Below are 8,753 nucleotides of genomic sequence, written 5' to 3' on the forward strand. Positions count from 1 at the left end.
CGTTTAGAAACATATTGGATGAATAATTATGTTAATTGCTGTTTAATATTCTAAAATCTAAAAGAACCTATATCCTTTAGTTGCGTTAAAATGTTTATGTATTAGTGAAAAAAAAGCAATGAAGTGTATTCCTTTATATGCATAGGCTTTGTGGTGCAGTATTGTTTGAGATATGGCAACGAACTATGTGTATTTTATAGCGATTAAATGTCAATGTTTATCGAGATAGTATGTGTAAATAGGATTAATTCTTGTAAATATTTTGTATTTCATGTAAATCATGTAAATTCAATCCCGAAGCGTGGATTTCCCACCTTGAACATAAATTTTCCCTTTATCAAATCACTTCAAAAACTAATCGTCACTTGTTAGCGGTAGAGGCAATTCCGGCGACAGACCTGGGGCTACTTTGTTTACCTTCTGCGTATGCTCATAACTGTTACGACATAATAATCAATGAAATCTTGAAAAACTTTGATAAACGTGAGGACTGAGGATCATTTAGAGTTTTTGTTGGCTGATCTGACACTTCATGTTCTATCTTCGAAAGATTTAATGCGCGAATTAATAAGTGCAGTAGGTCCACAGAATCTTACTCCACCAGTTAATAAACGAATTCGTGCTAAATTTCTTAAGTGGTCATCACCAGACGTCGCAATTGAGAACACTGCTTCCACTTCTGCAACGTGTTTCCTGTTTGCAGGGATGTACTTGGAAAAGCTAAGCCGCATCTCACCATAGCCTCTCTTGCGGCTCTGTGGAGTTGAGGAATTTTCTGTCTTGTCATCATGTGGGGCAAAATGAGGCAGTTAGCAAGATCTGTTATGAAACCTCGTCGCTTTGAACCTTGTGAACAATAAAAGCAACATTCTCACGGAAGGTGCTTCTCCATAGAGTATAAAGAGCATGTGTTTTGTCTCTGACCGTGTTATGAAGTTTTTCCCGGTGAACTACAACTTTCAATAACTTTCATTTTAAACCTTTATTGTATTCGGCATGCTATTCTTCCAATCAAAAACTTGAAATCAATGATTTTATAGTAGGGTTCGTTTTTCCCTTTTAAAAGCTTTGTCCGTTTTGCGCATAAACACGGAAGTGCACTGTTTATTCTTATCATATCTTTGGGAAACAATGTTACCATTGTTAAGCCATTTATCTTTTATGTTCGCAGTCTTCTAGTTTTCAGTGAAATGTTCATTAGCTAAGAGACAAGTAGTAGGTTTTAGGTCATAATAAGATAGCTGGCGGCTTATATTATTTCCCAAAGGAATACATGTCACAATGGTTAACCCGAACAATGCAGACAGTGAGTCATATTAAAAAAGTAAGAGATTTTCCGGTCCAATGCGCATGTGACGTAGTTACAGGATGAATATCAGGGCCGATAGAAATGGATTCGTAAATTGCGACAGTGCGAGGAGTAACGTTTGTTTTGCGGCATTCGCGAATGTATCTGCGACGTAGGATCCGTTGATCATAGTTTCATCAGTAGCAGTAAGGCTTGTCATGACATGTCGCATTTGTTCCTTGAGAAGGTTGGCTTCAGACAAAGAGCTGAACAACGATTTAAAATCAGTAAACGAGTCAGAGTCAGGTAGCTCGTAGAGGATTTTCTCGCAATCGGGTGCCTTTGTAGTTGACGTGTATAAGCGACAAAAGTAAGTTGAGTTAGTGCACCTGCACATGTTCCTGCGACAAGGTGTAGTTGTGATACAGGGACAGTGTGTCCCAGAACTCGGAAGACAAAACTTCCTACTGGTCGATACGATTCTAGCAGATGTACTCCTGGTAAAACAATGCTGTCTGAAATGAGTTGGCCGTATTGACTGTGGCCGTTTTGATCGCGATATAGGATGAGAGGACGTTGGCTAAATGCCAGGGTTGCTTTCACGTTGGCCTGTCGAGTGGTTGATGTTGGGCGTGAATTTCTGGCCGCTCCAAAATGAGATATCTTTTAAAGCTGCTGTTGTGCCACTTGCATTAGGAGGTTCCCTCTGCTCTTTTGCAGGAGAAAGTGTGAAACCGGGCCGAGTTTAGTTTTTTGTCTTCAATTTATGTTTGCTAATTGTGTTTGGCACCAACCTGCAAATGGATTGTACGTTAAACATCATTGCTGTAATTTTCTTTTTGCGACACTGAGTGCATTTCCGGGTATTAAACGCCTAATTGTCTTTTGCGTGCTGTAGTTGGGTTCAATGTCGCCAACAAGAAACTAGTAAAGAAAAACTCATTAATGCCTAAAGACATACGTTAAGCTGGTTGTAAATATGTCGCAGTCGCCAAACCGACGGATTTTTATATTTTAGTGCCAGAACCCGTGAAAAATTCCCTTCTGAACACGTTTTGGATAGAACGTTGTAATGGGGTTTGTAGCATACAAGTATTTTTTTTAGTTATGAGATACTTTGAAGCAAATTAAAAATGAATTACTGTGCTATCTGCAATTTGCAACAGAAAAGTCCTAACCATTTCATCACCCCGAAAGTTAAATTTGCCACAAAATGTTTAATTGTTGACATAATGACGTAATAATTGATACAAAGCGTTTTTGTTGTGCCTGCAATGTCGGTGGAATTTTTTGTTTCGATAGACTTTAAGATAAAATAAACGAATCATTGCAGATTTGCAGTATATTGTGGGGATTATGTATATATATTGGCATTGCAATAGTTTTGATTTCTCTCCAGGCAGATAATAATGTGCAAAGCTTGTAGCGTGCTGACGGTAGTTGAAGTATTTCAAGTAGCGTTGTTTTACGGCGTAAAGTTTGAAGTGTACTTGATGAAATGTTTGGATGACGTAGATTCGTAGAATAATAGATAGCACACATACACGTAGCAACGATAAATTAACATGGCGTTAGCTGATTGGCTGACGTGTATGATATAAAACGTTAAGCTTGGTTCAAATAGTTATGCTGGATGTTCTGGCCGGCGAGGCTCTGCAAGGGCTTGTCCCTTCGGGACTTGCTAGTACTCTTCTCTTCACTTACTCGTGGAAATTCTCTCTTCTCTGAGTTATTTCCCTTGTTCTGTAAAATTGAAGTTATTACTGAATTATTAAGAAAGTGGGATCATGGTGTAAATATCCTAATTCGGACAAGTTATTCGGACAATATAGCGAATTTGAACTTATGAAGTTGGTGTTGATTTAAGAAGCAATATAGAGACAGTAAACACAACGGAGTCAAAGACAATCATAGGAGTCAGACAATAAAACTGAAAGACTGGGTTTGGCTTAGGCCATCCCAAAACCATTCCACCACACCCCAAAACCATAATATGTTGGCCATGGTTTCATTTCGATAAACCAGAGGTTTTTCGTATAGCGGACCTTGAGATGTCAAACGTATACGAAATTTTTAGAAGTAGACATTTAGGTAGTAGAGTTATTGCAATCGAATGGTTTTAACATAAAAATTAAACCCACTTAAAAACCTTAAAAAGAGTTAGATTCTCACAATGTTATCCACGTCAATTCCAATCATTAATCATTAAAGTCGAAGTCAAAGAAATACGACTCATTTTATGGTATAGCCATAGCGGTAAAATGTTCATTCCTCATAGAAAATTAGAAATTCTAAATCATCACGATATCTAATTAAGCCTAACCGCGAGATCGACCGATCGCGAGATCTTGGGCTTAACTTTTTTCCCATACAGCTGCATGACGCCACATAATGTTATAAATTGGATGAAATCAAATGAATCATGTTCAATATATGACTCTGAGTTCTGGTCGTTTATCAAAAGAACGTGTTTTAAAACTTAACTTCAGATAGCACAGCGGAAACATTTCCCGATTTTGCTGTAGGCGGCGCCTTATTTTTTTATGTTGGGTCAGTCCTCAAATCGCTACCATTAAAATTAAAGTAAAGCACTACAATAGCCACTTTAAAATTGATAACGTCCTGGATCGTTGCTTTTGCCGTCACCCGCTGCGGTTTTAATGATTGTTCACTATTTATTAATTTCTTCTTTCACTCGAATTTCTGTTATAATTCCTCCCTGCCAAAGTTTTCTCTTCTATTGACTCGTATAATTTGTTAATTGTATGCGTTTGTCCAACCGTGTACCATTTTTGAGGTCATGGTTTCTTTGCACATGCTTTAGTTGTCTTTGATAAATGGCCGCCCAGCCAATTTTTTATTATTTCAAGTCAGAAACCTTTAATTTGCGTTAGATGTTTCCGGTGGTAGCTGTAGAGTCAGGTGAACATGTTATTTAGTTTATGTCTGTATTTATAAATAGCCGCAGATCAATAACCGCATTTCTCCGCATCAGGCTTGTATGTGGAGTAAGGACGAGAATGCGATCTCTCCAATGCTGGGCTGCAAGGTCACTCAAAAGTAGTCGGGAAGCTTCAACAACACGCATCAGGTCGCATGGAGCTGGATTTTGTGTCTGGCTGGTGTTGGAATAAGCTGCATTTCGATTTCAGTGAATTATCTCGCAAAATTGTTTCAAAATTAAAACTTGTAGAAGCAGTGCTGAGGCTGATGCACGTGACAAGGTTTGAATAGGTTTGAAACTACACCGCGGTTATTTTGCGAGTGACACAAAAAATATTGTCTACGAGTGCATCAAAAATTCAAAATGTGGCTTAAAAACGTAAAGTTTTGAAAAAATTCAGTAACTTTAAAAAATCAAAACAGTTGCTAGAACAGAGTTTAATAAACGACACTGACAGCGTTAAATTGTTTCAAAAGAGAATCTTCCTCAAAACCCCGTCTCTGCCAGTGCCCGAGAGAAGCTGGAAGTTCTTGAGGACGACCGGATATCTGATAGTCGGGGTCGAGTAGGGACCACTTGGGTATTTGGAGGTGGATAGGGGCGAGGCAGCCCTGGTTAAGTGGGACGTCGTAGCCCACCATGCACCTGAGGCAGTAGATGATGGCAGACTTGCGGATCGCTCTCGGCGCGTTCAACTTGTTTATCACCATAGGGGATGTCCCCTCGAAATCGGTTGTCGCGCTTCTCGATATGAGCTCCTGGACCAGGTGGATACTCTAAACAGAAAGCTTCGTTGAAATGTCTGTGATTGATACAGTTGTGACGTCACAAAGACACTTAACTTCTGGTTAGCGGCAACTAGCGCCCTCAAGTCGGCCAGGTTGCCATGGAGATTGTGGGTCCGGTTGCAACTAATGAATTCTCCTGGGAGCGTGAGAAACGCGGTTACTTCTGTGAGGAAACAAGTAAAAACAAGTTCAAAAGGGTTTAAAGCAGTGGTTCCCAACCTGGGGTCCGTGAGTTTCTTGGTTGCATGTAGGCTACTTTATTTCTCTATTGTTTGTACAACGAAAGAAGAGAATCATAAATATTTTAAGACACTATTTCATTGAAATTTGCAGCAGCTCTCAAGTATATCCGATATTACAGTAAATATCTCTCAATAGTAGGTTATGCATTAAATAACAAGACATTTTCTGATTGAATTCTTGGCAAATTTTAGGTACGGGTCCGCAGGCTTGAAAATTTATTAAAAGGGGTCCGCGACTAAAAAAACATTGGGAACCACTGGTTTAAAGGTAATTCTGACTCATTACAAAACCAGAAACCAATTCGTCATTTCACACAACAACTACCATGAAACTTTTCAGCATCATATGATCAGCATCATTCTTTCTATGACAACACTAAGGATGCCCAGTTAGCAAGATCACTTGTAAAGGTTTTGTCAGAGGTTAGTGCCTATTGATGAAATGATAATCTCACATCATGTATTAAAGTAACTAGTTGTTTGGTAGGCGCGTGCAATAACCAGTTTCTCAAACACAGGCAGTGCAAGACGTGCCGCCCTGGCTGGAGAGTTGTGCGGAATCGGCAGTTGGCTCTAGTTTTGGTGCAGATAGAGGTGAATTCGGTGGACGTGATGCTCGTCGCGGAGGACGCCGAGCAAAACAAAACCAGGTAAAGTTGGTTGTCACTTTCTATCCGTTTGTAATTATTTTTGCTGTTTATTTGCGTTTTCAATTTATCTTGAACTTCAATGTTTGCTAGGGCTTTGGTGGCGGCAATGATGACTTCGGCTCACGATCAACGGGTGACTATGATTACAACGATGGCGGCGGTAAGTGTGACTTCTGCTGCGTCAATTACAATTAAACTTGGAGAAATATAAGACAGTTGTAAATTGATGTGTTATTGCAGGATTTGATGGACGTTCAGCGGCACAAAACAATGGTAAATTTTTCATCTAAGTGAAGAAATATGGCACTTTTTAATAGATACAATCTCCAGTAACATATACACTTGTCTGTAATATATTAATTCTATAATATATGCAGAACCTTCTGGATTTGGAGACGATGAGGATGACTGGGATTAAACAACGTAAATTTTATTCGGAAACGTCTGAGAATTTACGTTTAAAATAATTTGTCCTGATTCTATACCCGTTTTCCTTTTATGTTTTGTGTCTTGCTTTGTGGCGTTTGCGAGTATTTTACACTTATGCGTAACCTTGATTTTTCTTTTAACTACTCGTTTTTGCAATGCCATACAGCGTTCGTGATAATTTAATAATTGCAATAATATTATACAAATTGGCATTTGCATGATTCTTTGTATTTTCTTCAGCTGGAATTAATTAAATGTTTAAACAGACGTGTTTATCGTCGTTAAGCAGTTATTCAAACAAGAAATTCTAAACCGACATATTGGACGCAGATACAAGTATTTCAAGTAGCATTGTTTTCACGGCGTAAAGTTGGAGTGTACTTGATGAAATGTTTAGATGACGTAGAATGTATGCAATACGTGGTTTTATGGTAGCAGTGTAATAATAACATGGCGTTAGCTGATTGGCAGACGTGTATGACATAAAAGGTTAAGCTTGGTTCAAATCGTCCTGGCTGCTCGGGCTGGCGAGGCTCTGCAAGGGCTTGTCCCTTCAGGACTTGCTAGTACTTCTCTCAGTTTTTAGTTTTGGATCTGTTTTACGTTTTGGCTTATTCAGTATTGAGTTCAAGTGAGTTCTATTGAGTATTGAGTTCTATTCAAATGTGGAATGCTGATTAATTGGTTTCGATGTGACGACTTATTCGGACAATATAACAAATAGACTTTATGAAGTTGGTGTTGATTTGAAGAAACATTATTGAGGCAGTAAACGCAACGGAGTCAAAAACAATTATCTCGGAGTCAAACAGTAAGACAAGACAAGCCGTGCAGAAAGCGAAAAACTGGGAAGAAACGCACGGGGTAAATTGTTTTTTGAAATAAAAGTGTGCATGTTAGAATGCGCGTAAAGTCAATTTTTTTCGGGGCGCCATACCCCCAGAACCCCTTGGAAAGATTACATCATTACATCTCCCGTAATTTTGGGGCCACAAAATCAAGTCACGCCATACCTCGCTTTTGCTTCACTGTATATAAGCTCCTCGAGCGACTTGACTCCTCCAGCCACCACTGTATATAAGCGCATACATACATAATTATTAATTAGTTCTACGTGGGCATTTCTCCATAGCATTTATATTACAAATAATATTTTAATTTTAAATGCAAACCAAAAGATAATAATTCCAGGAGCGGAGGACAAGCGGTTGCAGAGAAGAGCAGCTAAAGATTTGAATAAAGCATGGCCGCCAAAAACGTTTACAGAGTGAAATAAAACTTACATTACCATGCTGCTTAACTGCATATTCTGTTCATGCCAGAGATTAACAAGCTATTAGCAGCGAAATTGATCAAAATTTGTACGTACGAACATCACTGTTTATATTTCTCGGAAATTCAGAGACTGTCAAGAAAGTGTTATCACGTATTGGCAGCGTACGGTGTGCAGAGAGCAAGTGTGAAGACTTGTGTCGAGTAATCTTGAGAAAAGAGTCATAGGAGGTCTCGCGATCGATAGGTGGGCGACATCAGTAATTTTAGGTGGCATCCAATCAAGACATGGATCGCACTTGCTCGAAAGCGGACTTTCGTTTCTTCTGGGACCTTGTAAAGCGTTTTTTTGTTTACTAATTGCGGCCGCAAACTAATGCAAAAATGAACAAATAATCAAATATCTCACCGTTCTGATATACAAGTTGTAATTTGTAATGCACTCCATTGTTTTTTTTTCTGGCCGGGAACTTCCTAAAAATATTGGAATATTGTAAAATACTTTAAGTAAAAAAAATTACTTTTGCGAAATAGAAATACAGCAGAGGACGACGATAATAAGCTTTTCTTTTAATCGTTCACTTGGTACACGCTGATATATATAAGCTAAGGAAGTAGACTCAAAATTTTAACCGAAAAATAATAAAAATGATAAAATCAAAATAACTGTACGTTTTTGAGTTGTTTTTCTTAAATTAAAAGTAATAAGAAAACTACCGTTTCATTTTCCACAAAACCAACAAATGCGCTATTTTCTATGTCCACAAGTTGCCAATTTAGATCATGGAACGTCACAATGAAGTGAAAGAAGTTCCTTTTACGCAACTTACTAGGCGGCTGTTTTTCGAAATGTGCTTCCCGAAGCCAGACCCTGCAAAAAGAAAAAAAATTCAGAAAATCCCAAATTTAAAGCGCACAGACATATAAGAAAGATCGACTATAGGCTATAGCAAATATCAGCCTTTATTCATGACTTGTTCATGTTGACATATTTGGTCGCGTTTTCAACTAACAAAATGGCCGCCGTAATTGGCTACGCGAAAAACGTCTACTTAAAACTTTACGCTCTTTTTAAAATTTTTACCAAATCAAAATATATTGCAAGACTCAAATAAAAACTCACAAAACACGGTGTGTCTC

General features: G+C 38.4%; 1 long non-coding RNA gene across 1 annotated transcript; it reads left to right on the forward strand.

The window, feature by feature from the left end:
* The first annotated feature begins 5,240 nt into the window (after positions 1-5,240).
* LOC143470174 (uncharacterized) lies at positions 5,241-6,186 on the forward strand. Its single transcript, XR_013119314.1, has 5 exons — positions 5,241-5,530; positions 5,603-5,685; positions 5,781-5,912; positions 6,003-6,072; positions 6,153-6,186. It is a non-coding gene; the product is annotated as an uncharacterized LOC143470174 (long non-coding RNA).
* Positions 6,187-8,753: the final 2,567 nt, after the last annotated feature.

Source organism: Clavelina lepadiformis, chromosome 1 (assembly GCF_947623445.1).
Source record: "Clavelina lepadiformis chromosome 1, kaClaLepa1.1, whole genome shotgun sequence".
NCBI lineage: Eukaryota > Metazoa > Chordata > Ascidiacea > Aplousobranchia > Clavelinidae > Clavelina > Clavelina lepadiformis.